This window comes from Nycticebus coucang, chromosome 12 (assembly GCF_027406575.1).
Source record: "Nycticebus coucang isolate mNycCou1 chromosome 12, mNycCou1.pri, whole genome shotgun sequence".
Lineage (NCBI taxonomy): Eukaryota > Metazoa > Chordata > Mammalia > Primates > Lorisidae > Nycticebus > Nycticebus coucang.
Window position 1 is genome coordinate 66,917,667 of NC_069791.1, and position 17,247 is coordinate 66,934,913.

The 17,247-nt window shown below is 42.0% G+C and overlaps 1 protein-coding gene and 2 pseudogenes across 6 annotated transcripts in view; 2 read left to right on the forward strand and 1 right to left on the reverse strand.

Annotated features, from left to right (window-relative positions):
- The window catches only part of LOC128562170 (RING finger protein 11-like), a 293,543-nt pseudogene that overhangs the window by 248,491 nt on the left and 27,805 nt on the right, over positions 1 to 17,247 (forward strand). The window lies entirely within an intron of this gene.
- The window catches only part of RNF216 (ring finger protein 216), a 210,443-nt gene that overhangs the window by 93,939 nt on the left and 99,257 nt on the right, over positions 1 to 17,247 (reverse strand). The gene's annotated exons all lie outside the window — the stretch shown is intronic.
- Positions 12,692 to 13,652, forward strand: LOC128562169 (histone chaperone ASF1-like; annotated as a pseudogene).

A 17,247-nucleotide genomic window follows, 5' to 3' on the forward strand; every position in this document is an offset into this window, starting at 1 on the left:
TAGTTCTCTACCAAAGGCATTCCTTAGCCCTGCAGTAAAATTCTCCATATCTCCACCCCTTGATCCCACTAGGGCCAGTTAGGCCAAGGCCCTCCCTCACTCATGCAAGGATTTCCTCATCATGCCAAACCCAACCCCAAGTGACCATTTCTTCTTTGGATTCCCTGTATTACCCTTTCATCATCTAATTGTCGCAAAGGAGTAGACAACTGGATGATCTGGTAGGCAATCTAGTAGATAATCAATGATCTAGATCAGTGGTTCTCAGCCTGTGGGTCAAGACCCACAGGAACTGTATTAAAGGGCCATGGCACTAGGAAGATTGAGAACCACTGATCTAGATTGTCCCCTAGATCAGTGATTTTTCAACTGGTATGCTGTGAAAGGATCTTAGGTGTGCTGTGAACATTTTTAAAGATTAATTAAATTATTTTGAAAAGAAGTTCAAAGCACAATACTTAATGTTTTTTACTTTTTTTTTTAACCAAAATAAGTGTGCTGTGGAATTTAACTATAGGTTCCAGTATGCTGTGAGATAAAAATGGTTGAAAAACTCTGATCTGGATGGTAGCTTAGGGTTTTGTTTTTTTTTCTTGAGACAGAGTCTGACTGTTACCCTGGTCAGAGTGCCATGGCATCATAGCTCATAGTAACCTCAAACTCATGGTCTCAAGCCATCCTTTTGACTACAGGTATGTGCCACAACACCTGGCTAGTTTTTCCATTTTTAGTACAGATGGGGTCTTGTTCTTGGTCAGGCTGGTCTCTAACTCCTGAGCTCAAGCAATCCACCAAAGTGTTAGGCACATCCCACCACATCTGGCAGGCTGCCCATTTTTTATTTCTTCTGGCATAGCAAAGCTCAGTAAACATGTACTAAATGAATGACCAAGCTCCCACAAAAGTGGAGTCAGCCTGTCCCTGCATAAGATGCTGAGGGGCAGATGAAGATCATGCTCAGAGGGGAGGGTGGGTAGGGACAAAACTCTCATTGGTTTCTTCCACATTATGGCTGGGCAAAGGCTTTTAAAAATGCTTAATATTTTAGAGATAGAGTCTCACTATGTTGCCCAGGCTGGCCTTGAACACCTGGGCTCAAGCAATCTTCCCACCTCAGCCTCCTGAGTAGCTAGGACTATGGGCAAAGGTGTTTTTTTGTTTGTTTTTGGTCGGGGCTGAGTTTGAACCCACCACCTCCGGTATATGGTACCGGTGCCCTACTCCTTTGAGCCACAGGCGCCACTCGGGGCAAAGGTTTTGATAAAGTGAGTCCAGATAAAGAATATGAGGGAGTGAAGAACCTGCGAGCAGTCAGAGCCAGGTGACAGAATTTAGGAATCAAGAATGTTCACCTATAGAAAAGTATAAGCTAGGAAGAAAGTAGGTTCGGAGAGGGGGTGCTGGCCTTGAGGGCGAAAAGTTTTTATGGGAGGTGAGAAGACCTTGAAAGTTGTGCTAACAGGGGTTGTTTTTAGCAGCAAACTCTGGCAGAGGAGGGGAGAGGAAGGCAAAAGGACAAGTTATAGTTAAAAACAAGAAAAGAAAAAATTATGATCTACAGTGTTTCATTCTCTTGGGCTAGAGTTTAGATCAGCTTCTCAGACATAAGCAGCTTTTGAAATTTAAAATGCTTTTCATACGAACCTCTGGTGGGAAATAAAATTGGGGGGAAAAAAGATGCTTTTATGAGGCCTTAGGGATTTGATGTTGAGACACTCTCTTAGTATGTTTCTTTTTGAAAAACAAATCTAATCCCAACTTAAAAATCTTCAGTTTTCTAGAAATCATAGATTTGGGGCTGGAAGGACACTGAAAATGTTCCCTGGGCTCTCTTCTGACCTGTGGCTGGACTGCATGCACACAAGCCATCCTAGAGGAGGGCAGGATGTAGGAGGCACAAATCTCTGAAGGACGAGGTCCTAGGTGCAGAGTCCCAGGCTTCCTGGGGGCCCATTTCACTGCAACATTCTCCTTCAGGATGAAGAGTCTTTTAACCTTCCCACAAATAGCTGTTGACATTTTCTGTAAGGTTACATATTTTCTCATTTCTTAAAAAAGCAGCCAAGTCACAAAGTAGAATGTTTGAATAAAAGTCTTGCCAATTCCCAAGAGTGATAATACCTTTAAAGTAGCAACACAAAGCAGGTAAGAGCACAGAAAAGGATAAAATCAGACAGACCTAGATTTCTTTACTTGGGGTTTTTAAAAACTAACTTCTTTATTTTTTTGAGACAGAGTCTTGTTATGTCACTCTCGGTAGAGTGCCGTGGCATCTCAGATCAGAGCAACCTCAAACTCTTAGGCTTAAGCGAGTCTATTACCTCAGCCTCCTGAGTAGTTGTGACTACAGGAGCCTGCCAAAATGCCCAGCTATTTTTGTTGTTGCAGTTGTCATTTTTGTTTAGCAGACCCGGGCTGGGCTCGAACCTGCCAACCTCAGTGTTATGTGGCTGGCATCCTACTCACGGAGTTAAGGGCACTGAGCCAAAACTAACTTTTTATTATATAAGATTTTGAACATATACAAAAGTAGATAATAGCAAAGAACCCCACATATCCGTCATTCAATGTTTAGTAATTATCAATTCACAGGTAATCCTAGCTTTTCTATATCCTACCCACTTTCCCTTCCTCTCCTCCAGCATAATTTTGAACCTAACCCCAGATTACACATCATTTCATTTACAAATATTTCAGAGTTTGTATCTCTGAAGAATAAGGACTCTAAAAACTAAAAAGAAGCCCAGATTTGATTCCTGATGCTGTAACCTGCTTGCTGTACAGAGAAGGAGTACTAAGGCCTTAAAACCAGTAAAAGTTTTAGTAACAAGAACCTAGACCTCAGCATGTTTTAACTACGACACCAAAGTCTTTTTTTTTTTTTTTTTTTTTTTGAGACAGGGTCTCATTATGCCGCCCTTGGTAGAGTGATGTGGCATTACAGCTCACAGTAACCTCAAACTCTTGGGCTTAAGCGATTCTCTTGCCTCAGCCTCCCAAGTAGCTGGGACTACAGGCGCCTGCCACAACGCCTGGCTATTTTTTGTTGCAGCTGTCATTGTTGGTTAGCTGGCCTGGGCTGGGTCTGAACCCGCAACAATTGGTGTATGTGGCTGGAACTGTAACCACTGTGCTACACTCTTAACTCAATAAGCTCTCACTGTATTTACTCTGATTATCTGTTCCCAGTGCACACCAGCCTCTGGTGTGCTCCTTACCCATGATCTCAGCTGAATGGATTTTGTTTTTCATCACTGCTCTGTGTTACCAAGGTTATGTGGAGTCCATTATCTCAGGGGACATTAGCATGTAGTGCAGACACAGAGCACACAACTGTTACTTAGTTTCAAAAGAGATGGCAGGGCCCTGTGTCTCAGCTTGCTACACTGGAGGTGGAGAGGCAGTAGGATCCAGGGCCTGGGAGGCTGACTGCAGTTAGAATGGTGCAGTGGCCTCAGACACAGACATGCATTTTGTAACTGTGGTCTATGGGAAGGCATGTGTTCTCGCAAGGACTGGGGAGGTGACAGTGACCCTCTGTATTCTTTGTATCTTTGTCTCAAAGTCAGGGAAGACATGAGGAGTGAAAGGCCATTTACATTTCTCAGCTACCAAACTGTATTCGGAAAATGACCTTGAATTCAATAGCAAACATGAAGAATTTCACCCAAAGGCAGCTTTAGCCTAGGCTTGGCTGGCATCTTGCTCAATGTGAACATTCCTCTTTGCTACTGTTTCCCTTCTCCACATTCCTCTGCCTTAACACAGACACCCACAGGGACAGAGGGTGTTTTCATGCTTGTGGTATTACCATAGCAACTTCTCTTCTACCTGGAAAGCAGGAAACCCTGCAGTGCTCTGTGCTGAGAATGCAAAGAGGGACACACTATCACTCTGCACTTCAGCACACCAAGTCACACGTGTGTGTGAGTGTACACACACACACACAGGCGTGCATGCAGTCTTTCTCAAGGACACTGCGATGAGAGCAAAAACAAATAAGGAAGCTAACATCTGATAACACAATTAGAATAAGGACAAGGAGCCAAGCCATTATTTATAAAAAAGATATTTTGTAGGCACCAACTCTTGAGAGGTTTTTTAATGTAAAATTTCTAAAATACATCTCCCCTTTGATGAGGCCACAGACACAGAAAAATGCCATTGAATTATCTTAGCAAAACATATGAGGGGACTAAAATGACATGTAGTTTATAGAAAGAGAGCCACTCAAAGCTTATGATACCCACATAGTTTGCAAACAGGATTAGGCTATGATAAGCCCAATAAGGAATGGCTGACTGGTGGCCACAAAAATTACGAAAAAGGGCCGAAATTTCTGTTTTTTAAATAAGGTGTCCATACTAACTTGTTAAAAACTCACGGAGTCGTTTCCTGTAAGTACTATAAACAGTGTACTTTATTTTTATTTTTTATTTTTTTGGCTGTGAACCCGCCACCTCCGGTATATGGGGCCGGCGCCCTACTCCTTTGAGCCACAGGCACCGCCCAGACAGTGTGCTTTATTATTTTATTTTACTGAGACAGAGTCTCACTTTCTTGCCCCCAGTAGAGTGCCGTGGCTCATAGCTCACAGCAACCTCAAACTCTTGGACTCAAGCAATCCTCTTGCTTCAGCCTCCCAAGTAGCTGGGACTACAGGTGCCAGCCACAGAGACAGCTATTTTTAGAGACAGGGTCTTGCTCTTGTTCAGGCTGGTCTCAAACGTGAGCTCAAGTGATCCACCTACCTTGGCCTCCCAGAGTACTGGGATTACAGGCATGAGTCACTGTGCCTGGCCGACAGTGTGCTTTAGTAAAGAGACCAAAAACAGTAGCTCTGACCTGTAGGCTGCTTGCTGCTAGGGGAGGGGGGTGTTGGGGCAGCCAAGACTCTGGGTAAGGTCAGAGCACTCCCAGTAAGGAAAAAAAGAACCATAACCAATGAGTCATGGTGGCAAACCATGGATTTTTATCTGTGCTTTGGAATTCTGAATTCTCTAGCAAAATGTGCTGTTATCTTTGTTTCTAAGCCCTTCCTACACTCATCTCTTTGAATGTCATTCCCTGAGATTCCAATTCCTCTGGGTAGGGATAAGAAATCAACACAAAACCCAAAAGGAGAAGGCTCAGCAGTGCTATGGGGAGAACATAGACCCCAGCAACAGTGGTGCTAGCAGGCCTCTGTCGGGCTTCTTTTGGGACAAGGCTTTCACCAGAGTCACACAGGGCCACTCTTTGAACTTGAACATGTAGGCTAAAGGAGGCTGTCCTTTTTAAAAAAATTTTTTTCTAGAAAATTCATAACATGAAATCTTTTTTTTTGTTTATGAGACAGGTCTTGCCCTGTCACTGAGGCTAGAGCGCAGTAGCATGATGATAGCTCCTCCAATCTCCCAACTCCTGGGCTCAAGTGAACCTCCTGCTTCAGCCTTCTGAGTGGCTGGGACTATGTGCCATGACACCAGGCTCATTTTTCTATTTTTAGTAGAGATGGGATCTCACTATGTTACTCAGGCTGGTCTTGAACTCCTAGTCTCAAGCGACCCTCCTGGCTCAGCCTCCCCAAATGCTAGTATTACAGGAGTAAGCCAATGCCCCTGGCCTGAGAGTTGTCATTTCTTATAGAATGCATTGGTTAGTAAAAAAATTAGCTTTAAAAATCTATCCCTTTACATGGAAGCACTTTGGGGAACTAGTAAGAAATGAGCTTTTTGAGTACATGGTTTGAAAAACTAAGGTAAATGAGTTCTCTTTTGGTGCCCTGATGGGATTTTACATCTGTCCACGTTAGGGGAACTCCACGGTGGCAGATTTCACACAACTGAAAGGAGTTCCTTCCTTCTAGGATTTCTATTCACCCTCTGAGCTTGCACCACACCTGCACACATGGTGGTAGCAGTCCCCACCTCTTTCACAGAGGCTACTGGGCAGTGGACTGAGTGCTTCATGGACATCCTGCCATTTTCTTTTCGCAAAAGCACTACGTACAACTGTTTTTATCTTATGGATTAAGGAAATGTAGTTTAGGGAGATGAAGTACCCACTCTAGGTCACAAAGTCAGGAACTGGAAAAGCTGAGACTAAAGCACAGCAGGTTTCATGTCAAAATCCCTTCTCTAACCACCATACTACACTGCCTCCTTTGCTGCATACAGGTGCCAGCTATGCATTTCTGGCACCAGCACAGCACTGGGCACAGAGATGGGTATCAATGAGCTCGCCTCATGCAATGGTTTTCAGAAGAACTCTGAGAACAGATGACTTAAGAAAGTCCAGCAAAAGGACCTGCCTTGGGCAGTGCTAACAAGGGAGAAACACAACGTCTCTTCATCTGCGTGGAATGGGAAGTTCTGTGATTTGTCTCCTGAGGGGATGGTAACACTGACCCATCTAAGATAGTTTCATGGGGTGAGAAAAGAGGACCAGAACGTTGTCTGGGTGGCAAGGCAGAATAAAGTCCACTTTCTGGGAATCAGGGAAGTTGGTAACACCTCAAGTTCCAAGTTCTCAACATTCTATGCTGACACTGAGCCTGTCTAGACTTCCCTCTTCCTTGGCTCTGAAACTCAGTCAGGTTGATGCATGTTCTATCACCTGCCAGAAGTCAGCAGTCAGCCTCTGGGAGGTTTTCAGGGGGAGAAATTTGTGGGGCTGCAGTATCCCTGCAGGGGGAGTGGGAATAGCAGCATGGTCCATGTCCACTCACAGTCCCCGATCTCTTTGAAGGCAGTCCAAGGGGGAGGGCAGCTGCTTCTACCTTTCTGTGCCTGACCTCAAGGGATAAAGCAGATGAAAGACATGAATGAAAACTATTTCTATAGAGTCAAGGGAAACAAAAGTAAGATTTTTATTCATATTGACATTTTAGTTTGGCACATATTTTTGCCCTTCCCTATTCTGGGTTATCCTTCTCCCTTTTAAATCACTGCAAACCATAACAAATGTGGTATTTGACTTTTACTAGACATGCAGGTTAGGGAGAGAGGCAAGTAACAATGCCTTTTGTTTTCATTATTAAAAACGAAATCCACAAACACATACTGCTAAAATGGCTTTTCTACCCCATGTTTAATGGGCTAAGATGTAAAGTAAAGGAAAAGGTGCACGTGTGTGCAATTATAAACCAAACCCTTTCCAAGATCAAGAAGTCTGTCTGGGCGGTGCCTGTGGGCACCGGCCTCATATACTGGAGGTGGCGGGTTCAAACCCAGTCCCAGCCAAAAACTGAAAGAAAAAAGAAGTCTGTGATGAAGAGATTGACAATGCTGTTTACAATAGAGAATTTTAAAACTGCAAACTGACAAAAATACTAAGACATGTGGATTGCCTGAGCTTAGGATTTTGAGACCAGTCGGAGCAAGAGCAAGACCCCATCTCTAAAAAATAGGTGGGCATTATGGCAGGTGCCTTTGAGTCCCAGTGACTTGGGAGGCTGAGCCAAGAGGATTATTAGCGTCCAAGAGATTGAGGTTGCTGTGAGCTATGATGTCATAGCATACTGAGGGCAACAAAGTGAGAGTCTGTCTCAAAAAAAAAAAAAAAAAAATACTATGACACAAACAGTTAAAATTGTGAAATGTCCTCACAAGAACCAGCTCTGCTCAGTGCTTGATGGAAGAATGGTTCAGGGGGTGGTGTTTTGTATCTACTTTGGGACCATGTTTTGGGACCCTTGGGCTTCTGAACTCCACCATTTACCATCACCTGACTTTAAGCCTCAGTGTCCACTTCACAGGGCTGCTGTGGGGACATGAGCTGAGAGCTCTTTCCTAGGCACCCTGTATGACATACCTGCAAGGAAGCACTGCTCCTGCAGCCTAAGCCTGATGCTCTTCAGCAGGACCTACTCTGAGCTCTGAAGGAAGTGACTCACCTGGAGAGGAGCAGGGGCAGGCCACATTCCAGGATGAGGAATTCTCACACCACCATCCTTTTTTGGTTGTTTCTATTACGCAGCATGGACTTCCACTCCAGTAAACGAGTCCTCATTTGTGGGATTAAAAATCTTTTTGTTACCCAGACATTTGGTCCTTGTCAAAGTTACTTCCTGAATAAAGATCTTCCTTGATAGTGGGAACAAGAGGTCTAATCTTCATTCATTTCTAGATAAATGTGAAGGCCTGTGCTCAGCACAGGAGTCAGCTGACTGGCTGGGCCCCAAATTACATTGCTGTTAATAAGTGCCAGCCAGCCACCATCACAGCTGGAGCTCCCCTAGCACTGACAACTGGTTCACACTCATTTACATTCTCTTCACGCAGCTATGCAGCTACTGCAGGAGGCTGCAGATGCCTTTTTTTTTTTAATCAACAAACTGGTTAACTGCAGATGTGAATTCTGGTTATATTTCACTGCTATAAAGTTAATAACACTGAAGGCTATGAATGATAGGATGGTACCTAGACAGGGTAGAATAAGATAACCAGCATAGAGAGCTGGCTGGTGAGAAAGGATAAATAAAACAAATATAAGTGACATCCTGACACTTGAATTCTCAGGTTTCGCTAAAAGACTCCAAACCAGATGTTCTTCAGTTTTTCTTACTAAATTCTCACCACCTGATAGTCTCTACTTCTTACTATTTGCTTCATGAGTATTCCTAAACCTTTATCTTGTGGACTTGGCTAAGTTTCCAGAAAGTTCTGCATATATACTTCTGCGATAAAGAGCAAAGTATGGCTCTAGGAAGGCAGAAAGACATAACAGAGACATTTCTGATCCTAAGAATAAATATTCCAGAAGCATCACTTGCAACTCCCTCTTTATCTAACATTCTTTGGTCCCACACCAAATACACATAATTCATTCCTAAAAGCAGCAAGTTGAAAACAAACTGAAGAATTCTTTATCTGAGAACACCCAAGGGAACTAAGAGTCTTGACAAAAGCATTCCATCATATCAATGAAACAAAGACTCTCCATTTCATCAAAGATAGAGTGTCTTATTCTTCAGGGATTCCAGGGCAATGACAGGCATTCAAGTCTTCCTCCAGATAATGTGTTAAAATAAATGCCTCCTCTCAGAGTGACAAGTTCCTGGAAATCCAACTGGGGGTTATATTACTGGCAAAGACACTGCCATGAGAAAGCAGATACCCTCAGTCTTACATGGGCCAAAATTAGCTTGTGGGTCATTTCTCAAACATTAGGAGTCCTCAAAGATTAACAATTTGTTTTGGTCACCTTGCTGAAGAGAAAGGTCAATTGGGGAATTTGCACAAGTGAAAAAGGTAAAAAGCATATGCTCTCATAACACTGACATTTTTGACATTAAATTCCAAATGCATGTAGTGGTTTGCTTTAGTACTAAGCCTAAAAGAATTGTGTCAATTCTGTTTACAAGACAGAGTTCTGCTGACACATAGTTTTGGAACATCCGAGATGAGAGAAAACCCTTTCTTTATGGAACATCAATGCCACCTAGTGGCAACTCATTCCAAAGCTCACATGTAAGGACTGTTGAAGCTCTACTTTCTCATCCAAAGAACGGCAGGGCCTTCTCTGCATTCTGCTCAGCTAGTTGACCCAGTTCTACTTGGCTATCACTGCCTCAGGCCTGTATGTGATAGTTTTCATTTACTTTCCACCATGGGTCCAACACCTACAGACCTTACCCTAACAGTAAAAAGGGAGACTAGAATGTGAATGCTATTATCTGCAAGTGAAAGTCAAGTTCCAAAGCATATTGTAATCAATAACACTTTATGATTACTGCAAAACAATGAGGCGCATAAAAAGACCTAAATAAATGGAAAGACACACTTTGAACTTAGCATGACATGACAGGTAACAATCTCCTTGTGTATCCTTGTCTTGTTTCTTTCTTTCACCACTTATTTCAGACTCCAAAATCTTTTTCCAGCCTCAATCTCTCCATGTATTTCTGACCAAATGTTTTTTATGTACCTACTATGTGCCAGCCATTTGGAAAACATATACATACTGGATACCTCTACCCTAAAAACTTAACATGTCCAAAAAAATTAATTTTCTTCTCTCCTCAAGTCTTTTTGATTCTATTTCCAGTTTCATGAACAGCGTCATCAACTATGGCAGTGGCCCAAACCACGGAAGCCTGTGAATCTTCTAGCCTTCTCTCCACCTTCATACTCAGCATATCTCCTTCCAATTCTCTTTCAAATCTGCTCCTTCTTTCCACCTCCATAGTCAGTTTTGGTCCTTATGATCTGCAACAGTCAGGTGTGCTAGGTTATGCTGCTGGAACAAACTCAATCCTCAGTAGCTCAAAACAGGGACTTATTTCTCACTCATCTCGCATGTCCATCTTAGCAGAGGGAAAAGAAAATGAGCCATATGCACTTTTTAATTGTGCATGTAACATGAAATCTACCCTACTAACACATTTTATTAACAAATGTACAATATTGGCTTGGCGCCTGTAGTTAATGTGGCTAAGGTGCCAGCCACATACACCAGAGCTGGTGGGTTCGCATCCAGCTGGGCCTGCCAAACAACAATGACAACTACAACCAAAAATTAGCCAGGTGCTGTGGTGGGCACCTGTAGTCCCAGCTACTCGGGTGGCTGAGGCAAGAGAATCGCTTAAGCCTAAGAGTTTGAGGTTGCTATGAGCTGTGACGCACTCTACCCAGGGCAACAGCTTGAGACTCTGTCTCAAAAAAAAAAAAAAAAAAAAAAAACACCAAAAACAAAAACAAATGTACAATGTTGTTAACCCATAAGCAAAATGTAGTACAATAGATCACTTTAACTTTTGCATCCTGCATGACTGAAACTAGCCATTGCACAGTGACTCTCCACTTCCTCCTTCTCCCAGGCCCTGGAAACCACCATTCTACTTTCGGCTTTCCTGAGTTGACTACTTTAAATACTGCATGCAAGTGAATCTTGCAGTATTTGTCTTTCATTTAGCACACTGTCAAGCAAGGTTCCTCTGCTTTGCAGCATGACAGGATCTCCTTTTCTAAGGCTGAATAATATCCTATTACATATATACCGCATTTTAACCCCTGATTTACTGATGAACGTTTAAGTTGTTTCCATCTCATGGCTATTGTGAATAATGCTGTAATAAACACAGGAGCATGTTTTTTCAGATTCTTTCTTGAAGGATTTCGATTCCTTTCCATAGGTTCCCTTTTCACTTTGTTGACAGGTTCTTCGTTTGATTTAGTCCTATCTAATTTATGCTTTTTTTTCATCGCCTTTTGGGTATCATACTCAGGAAATCATTGCGAAGACCAATGCTTTGAAGCTTTCCACTTACATTTCCCTGTAGGAGTTTTATGGTATCAGGTCTTATATTTAATCCTTCAATCCATTCAAAGAGTTGATTTTTATGTATGGTATGAGATAAGGGTCTGATTCCACTCTTTTGCATGTGTATATTCAGTTTTACCAGCACCATTTATTGAAGAGACTATCCTTTCCCCCTTTATGTGTTCTTGGCAACCTTGTCAAAGATCAGTCTCCCAATTCATGATCACAGGATGTCTGTTCATTTATTTATGTCTTCTCTGAGTTATTCCTAAGTATTTTAGAGACAAGGTGTCTACTGCCTAAGCCAGAGTACAGTGGCACAATCATAATTCACAGCAGCCTCAAACTGCTGGGCTCAAGAGATCCTCCTCAGTGGTGCCCGTAGCTCAGTGGGTAGGGCCAGCCACATACCCCTAGGCTGGCAGGTTCGAACCCGGCCCGGGCAAGCTAAAACAACAATGATAACTGCAACAACAACAACAAAATAGCTGGGCATTGTGGCAGGTGCCTGTAGTCCCAGCTACTTGGGAGGCTGAGAAAAAAGAATCGCTTGACCCCAAGAGTTTGAGGTTGCTGTGAGCTGTGACACCATGGCACTCTATCCAGGGGGACAGCTTGAGACTGTCTCAAAAAAAAAAAAAAAAAAAAAAAAGAGGGCAGCACCTGTGGCTCAGTGAGTAGGGCACCCGGTACTGAGGGTGGCGGGTTCAAGCCTGGCCCCGGGCAAAACTGCAACAAAAAATAGCCAGGCATCGTGGCGGGCACCTGTGGTCCTGGCTACTGGGAGGTTAAGGCAAGAGAATCTCCTGGGCCCAGGAGCTGGAGGTTGCTGTGAGCTGTGATGCCACAGCACTCTACAGAGGGCAACGAAGTGAAACTCTGTCTCAAAAAAAAAAAAGATTCTCCTCCCTTAGCTTCCTTGTAGCTGGGACTATAGGTGCACGTACCATGCCTGGCTAATTAAAAAAAATTTTTTTTAAAAAAGAGACAGGATCTTGTTATGTTGCCTGGGCTGGTCTTGAACTCCTGGCCTCAAGTGATCCTCTCATCTCAGTCTCCTAGGTACCTGGGATTACAGGTGCAAACAATACCTGACTTCTAGCTTAATTTTTTTTTGATGTTGTTACAAATGTGATGATTTTTTTTTTTTTTACAAATGTGATGATTTCTTATAGATTGTTCACTGTTAGTGTACAGAAAAACAAATAACTCTTGAATATAGACTTTGTATCCTGTACCTTTGGTGAATTAGTTTATTAGTTCTAACAGGTTTTTACTGAAAATTTTAGAATTTCTTACATATAAAATCATGTTATCTGTGAACCACTTATTCCTTTTTTGGCAAGGATGACTTTTATTCTTTTTCATGCCTAATTACACTAGCTAGGAGCTTCCAGAACTATGCAGGACAGAAGTGGTAAAAGTGGGTATCCTCTTGTTCCTAACCATAGTAAAAAAGCTTTTCAGTGTATTAGTTTCCATGTTTTTGAATTTTCCTGATGTTTATGATTTCTAGTTTCATTCTTTTATGGTCAGAAAAGACACTGGTATGACTTTCAACTTAAATTTGTTAAGATATACTGTGACTGGGGTGCAGCCAATTGTGGGCAACGCTGCTACTTATCAGACCAGAATGGGCTGTAGTTTAGTGAAATAGGAAAGCTGCAAAACACTGTGGAGTGCTCTGGTGTAAATAAAAAGAGGAAAAAAAAAGTTTCTCAAGTCACTGCTGCAAGATGTCAGGCAGGCGCCAAGGTAGGGGTCTGTGCTCTCTCGAGCGGCCATGCGCTGGACTTCATTGTTTGTTTTTTCCTCAAAACATGGCAAAGGTTCAGGTGAACAATGTAGTAGTGCTGGATAACCCTTCTCCCTTCTACAACCTATTCCAGTTTGAGATCACTTTTGAGTGCACTGAGGACCTGTCTGAAGACTTGGAGTGGAAGATTATCCTGTGGGCTCTGCAGAAAGTGAAGAATATGATCAAGTTTTAGACTTTTTAGTGGGCCCTGTTCCTGCAGGAGGGCACATGTTTGTATTTCAGGTTGATGCACCTAATCCAGGACTCATTCCAGATGCAGATGCAGTAGGTCTAACAGTCGTGCTAATTACCTGTACTTACCGAGGTCAAGAATTTATTAGAGTTGGCTATTATGTAAATAATGAATATACAGACTTTTCTAAGCTTCAAAGGAATGTTTTGGCATCTAATCCCAGGGTCACAAGATTCCACATTAATTGGGAAGATAACACAGAAAACCTGGAAGATGCAGAGAGCAGTAATCCAAATCTACAGTCACTTCTTTCAACAGATGCATTACCTTCAGCATCAAAGGGATGGTCCACCTCAGAAAACTCACTAAATGTTATGTTAGAATCCCACATGGCCTGCATGTGACCACCTGCCATCCCTTTAGTACAAATTAGGCTATTAAAAACACATAGAATTATTACCATGAAATTCCATAAGTACAGTCAAGACACCATGTGAAGAATTTGTTTAAAAACATCCTGTAAAAGTTTGTAAGAAAACCAGTGGAATATGAATACAACTATTTTTAAGTAAAAAAAAAAAAGACATTGTGACCTAATATTCTCTCTGCTGAAATATTTCCATGTACACTAGAAAAATGTATATTTCTGCTCGTTAGGTAGAATGTTCTGTATATGTCTGTTATGTCCTTTTGGTATATGGTGTTCAAGTCAGCTATTTCCTTATTAACCTTCTGTCTGGTTATTCTATCCATTACTACAAGTGGGGTATTAAAATTAACTATTTTTTGGGCAGCGCCTGTGGCTCAGTTGGTAGGGCGCCGGCCCCATATACCGAGGGTGGCGGGTTCAAACCCAGCCCTGGCCAAACTGCAACCAAAAAACAGCCGGGCGTTGTGGCAGGCGCCTGTAGTCCCAGCTGCTCGGGAGGCTGAGGCAAGAGAATCGCTTAAGCCCAGGACTTGGAGGTTGATGTGAGCTGTGTGAGGCCACGGCACTCTACAGAGAGCCATAAAGTGAGACTCTGTCTCTACAAAAAAAAAAATTAACTATTTTTCTGTTGCTATCCATTTCTTCTTCCTTCTGTCAATATTTGCTTCATATATAATTACACTAATATTGGGTAAATACACAGACGGCCCTCAACTTACGATAGCTGAACTTACGATTTTTCAGCTTTGTGATGCTGCAAAAGGCATATGTAATCAATAGACATCATTTGGGTATCATAAAATCATTGTTTTTTTTTTTTTTTGAGGGAGAGCCTTAAGCTGTCACCCTGGGTAGAGTGCCGTGGCATCACAGCTCACAGCAACCTCCAAATCCTGGGCTCAAGCTTATTCCCCTGCCTCTGCCTCCCAAGCAGCTGGGATTACTGGTGCCGGCCACAATGCCGGGCTATTTTTTGGTTGTAGCCATTACTGTTGTCTGGCGGGCCCGGGCTGGATTCGAACCCGCCAGCTCAGGTGTTATGTGGCTAGCGCCTCAGGCGCTTGAGCCACAGGCTCCGAGCCTTTTCTTTGAGATAGAGTCTATGTCACCCTTGGTAGAGTGCCATGGCGTTATAGTTAACAGCAACCTCCAACTCTTGGGCTTAAGCGATTCTCTTGCCTTAGCCTTCTGAGTAGCTGGGACTACAGGTGCCTGCCACAACGCCCGGCCATTTTTTTTTTTGGTTGCAGTTGTCATTGTTGTTTAGCAGGCCTGGGCTGGGTTTGAACCCACCAGCCTTGGCATATGTGGCTGGTGTGCCCTACTCACTGAGCTATGGCACCAAGCCCATGCAATCATTGTTTTTCACTTTTACTACAGTAATCAATAAATTACATGAGGCACAGGCAGGGTGATTGGTGGGATTACACCTGCGGTACATCTTACAAGGGTATACATGAAACTTAGTAAATATAGAACATAAATGTCTTTTTTGTGTGTGTGTGTGATTTTTGGCTGGGGCTGGGTTTGAACCCACCACCTCCGGCATATGGGACTGGCACCCTACTCCTTGAGCCACAGGCGCCGCCCAGAATATAAATGTCTTAACACAATAACTAAGAAAATGCCAGGAAGGCTATGTTAACCAGTGTGATGAAAATGTGTCAAACGGTCTATAAAACAGTGTATGGTGCCCCATGATCGCATTAATGTACACAGCTATGATTTAATAATTTAAAAAAAAATTACATGAGCTATTCAATACTTCATTCTAAAACAGGCATTGTTTTAGATGATTTTGCCAAATATAGGTTAATGTTAAGTGTTCCAAGCATGCATCAGATAGGCTAGGCCAAGCTAGGATACTCAGTAGATTAGTTGCATTGAGTGAATTTTTGACTTGTGATATTTTTAACTTATAGGGGTTTATCAGGATATAACCTATTGAGGAACACTGTACATTTATAATTGTTGTATCTTCCTGGTGAATTAATCCTTGTATTAGTACATAATGTCCTTTGTCTCTTGTGATACTGTCAGTCAAATCTACTTTTTATACAGCATGGTAACCTCTGCTCTCTTTTGGTTATTACTATGGAATATCTTCTCCATTTTTTTATCTCCAACTTAAATCTCCAGGAGTCTCCTATAGGTGTTGGATCTTGATTTTTAATCCTTTTAATCACTTTATGTTTTTTGTTTTGTTTTCCTCTTAGCATTTACATTTAAATTAATTACTGATGGAGAAGGATTTATATTGCCATTTTTTGCTTTTTGAGACGGAGTCTCATTTAAGTTGCCCTTGGTAGAGGGCTATGGCATCACAGCTCACAGCAACCGCAAACTCTTGGGCTCTAGCAATCTTGCCTCAGCCTCCCAAGTAGCTGGGACTACAAGCATCCATCATGACACCTGGATAGTTTTTCTATTTTTAGTAGAGATGGGGGTCTTGTTCTTGCTCAGACAAGTATTGAACTCCTGAGCTTAGCCAAAGCTGGGATTACAGGCATCACCCTGGCCAGCCCACGTTGCTTTTTGTTTTATAGATTTTTGTTCCTCCTTTCCTTTCTTGCTATCTTCCTTTGTTTTGTTGATTTTTTTTCTTTTGCAGTGACATGCTTTGATTTTTCTCATTTTCTTTTGTGTATTTTCTATAGGTTTTTTTTTTTCCTTTTTTGTTGTCATGGGGCTTTCATAAAACATCTCGTACTTATAATATTTTAAGCTGATAACAACTTTAATTGCATATACTCTACTTTCTTACATCTCCTACTCACTTTGTTACTGATGTCACACATCTTTTTATACTGTGCATACATTAACATATTTTAATAGTTATCTTTATACTTGTCTGTTAAACTATATCAGAGTTACAAATAAATTTATGCATGACTATGAATTCTGTATTTGTCTACATATTTACTTACCAACAGACCTTATACTTTTACATGCTTTCATGTTGTTATTAGAATGTTTCTATTGCAACTTGAAGGATATTCTTTAGCATTTCTTGTCAAGCAGTGATAATGAACTCCCTCAGCTTTTGTCATCAGGGAATATATTAATTTCTCCTTTAATTTTAAAGAATAGTTTTTATAAATACAGTATTTTTAGTTGTCAAGGGTTTTCTGGGTTTTTTTGAGACAGAGTCTCACTTTGTCACCCTGGGAAGAGTGCCATGGCACCACAGCTCATAGCAACCTCAAACTTGGGCTCAAGAGATTCTCTGCCTCAGTTTTCATTTTTAGTAAGACAGGGTCTTGCTCAGGCTGGTCTCAAACTCATGAGCTTAAGCAATATACCCACCTCGGCCTCCTATAGTGCTAGGATTATAAGCATGTACCACCGCATCCAGCCTCTCTTAAATATTTTCTCTTTGTTGATATTCTCATCTTGTTGATGCATCATTTTTCTGAGCTCCATGAATATCTTTATGAAGGTACTTTTGAACTTCTTGTCAGGTAATTCATTCATCTCCATTCTTTAGGTATGTGGAAATTAATTTTGTTCCTTTGGTTGGGCTATGTTTCCTTGTTTCTTTGTGTGCCTTCTTACTTTACGTTCCTATTTGTACATTTGAAA